Genomic DNA, 2,428 nt, shown 5'->3' with positions numbered 1-2,428 from the left:
CCGGAGGAATCATCCGGAGGAATCATCCGAAGGAGTCCACAGGAGGAATCATCTGGAGGATTCTTGAGTCTAAGAGCAACAAATCATCAGATCTAACTTTTGTGTTTGCACAGAGGAAAAAGGGAGCATGTTGAACTGAAGAATGTGTACAGAATATATTCTTTAAATGCACAATGATCAGGTGAAATTCCTGCGTGACTTCCTGCCGCGTTCAAACGAGCGCATCATTTTTCAGGCTGATTTAAAGCTCGGTGACACGAAGCCTCAGCGTTCTCCCCGGTTTGCTCCGTCACACTGATGTGAGCTGGAAGAGGAGCCGTGTGGAGAGCCTATCTGTGATTTTATCATAAAAAACACCAAGAAAGCCAAATGGAGCTGTCGCCTCCACACTCTTCATCCTAATGGACTCAGAATGAAGCTGGATATGAAGAGACTCGTGTTTTCTCTCAGGAGGAAGTAGCAGTAAAGCTGCTTTTTAACACATTTTACGCTCAGCTTCGTCTCAAACATCTTTATTTTCTGTCTTTTTAAAATGAAGTCACGATATTTTATCTCCACAGACTGTGTGTCATTAGTGTGTCTCCTCAGCTAAAGTGGGAAAAAGGTTTTCTAAAAAAAAAAAAAAGGTTATTTGCATCGACATGAAGCTGTAAATATATATAAAAATATTAAGAATTTCATGGTTAATCTAAACAGCTACGATACACAACAGCCACACACACACACACACACACCAAACTTCCAGCCGAACTTCGGCTTGCTGTTGCAAACAGCAGAAAGGAGGCCTCAAAGTAAAATCCCGTCAGAAAACTGAATTAATGCAGAGCAGCTTTAAAACGGGGCAAAGCGTCAACGATGGCAGGTTTTTATGCTTTCTGCTGTTTTATGGTAACACCTGAGTCTCGCTGGTTCTTTTCGAGCTCAGATGCAGAAAAATGAAGAGAAGTTAATAAAACGGATCTGATGGATTCAGCTGATGGATACGTCCTTCTACCGGTGAACCATTGCTCAGAAATCAGCCCCGACCGGATTCCATGGCGGTGAGGTGAGACAGCGACACGATGACTCAAGGCCCGCCTGCTGGAGACGGATCAGTCAGACCCGTTCTGTTGTTTCAGACCAACAAAGCCTTCATTGTTGGTTTGTTCCTGTCGATGAGCGACTTCTGTTTTTTTATGTCATCACACCTGAACTGAAGGGAAGTCCTGACGCGTCCTGAGCAGTGTGTGTGTGTGTGTGTGTGTGTGTGTGTGTGTGTGTGTGTGTGTGTGTGTGTTCAATCAGTAAATCCCACCACCTTAATGGCGAACGTTCCCGGCTCCCTCACATCTCAGATTTCTACCCAGAAATGTGCAGAAGGGACTCGTCTCCTCACGCGCGCCTCCTTGTCTAAGTGGTCCAAATTGAACGGAGGCATCTACAAATTAAAGGATCCCGACGCTCCATGTCAGACCTCCAACCTCACCCTTCGAGGCGGCGACGGCGGCGAAGGAGCTCATTTAACGCAGCCACAAACCTCAGAGAGACTATCTCCACAGCAGCAGGAGAAGGAGGCGTAACGCCCAGACCTCCCGTTTTCAGGGACTCAGGTCCAGCTTCAAACACACAACTGTACCCAAAAAATTCACCAAACGCTCCAAGACCTGTTGTTAGTCCTCCAGGTGCAGCTGACACACCTGTGTTCTGACCCGAACCTCACATCAGCTCCACAATGCTTCAGATGAAGCTTCAGCTGTGTTTCACATGACACTGAAAGAGGAAGACGATGCAGGTCTTCTTCTTTTTATTTCAAGCCACCAAGCAGATGAATAAAGTCCATAGCCCGTCCCCCGGTCTGGGTCTTTTTAAGCTCCGCTCTCAGACTTTCAGACATTTCTGCATGTCTCCAGGAAATAGATCCCTGCTCCTACGAGCCGAATGCAGTGAAGGTTTGAGGGTTTCGGGTGAAGCTTCGGCTGTGTGGAGTGTCACGAGCAGAGGGAGTTGATGGATTATAGCTACTATACGGCTGGTACCAACCCGTCTCTGCTCTGTGTTCTGATCCAGTTCTCCTTATCAACTGACTCTGACAGCTTCTCTGCCAGATCCGATGATAAACTTCTCCACAATTTCTCCAGGACATAGACAGATCCCTGCTCCTATGAGCTGAATGCAGTCTGTGTGTTTCCAGTGAAGCTTCGGCTGTGTTTTCAGCTGGGGGGAGCTGCACTTCGGCTGTTTTCAGCTGATAAATGAGATGATGGATGGAGGTGGAGGGGATTTAGGAGCTGGGGTCAAAGGTCATGGACTGGAAGACAAAACAACCCTGATTGAAGGCTGGGCCACCTGAAAACTAACGGCTCCGCGGAGTTCAGTGGTCCGATCGGAGAGTGTGTGTGTGTGGGTGTTAATGTGTGTGTGTACATGTCTGTGTGTGTGTGTGTGTGTG

General features: G+C 47.4%; 1 protein-coding gene across 4 annotated transcripts in view; it reads right to left on the bottom strand.

Annotated features, from left to right (window-relative positions):
- Nucleotides 1-2,428, bottom strand: part of LOC108250410 (protocadherin-1-like) — a 175,771-nt gene that overhangs the window by 172,255 nt on the left and 1,088 nt on the right. The window lies entirely within an intron of this gene.

Source organism: Kryptolebias marmoratus, linkage group LG9 (assembly GCF_001649575.2).
Source record: "Kryptolebias marmoratus isolate JLee-2015 linkage group LG9, ASM164957v2, whole genome shotgun sequence".
Taxonomy (NCBI): Eukaryota; Metazoa; Chordata; class Actinopteri; order Cyprinodontiformes; family Rivulidae; genus Kryptolebias; species Kryptolebias marmoratus.
Note: the sequence above shows the minus strand (reverse complement) of the source record. Positions and strands in the feature narration are given on the sequence as shown.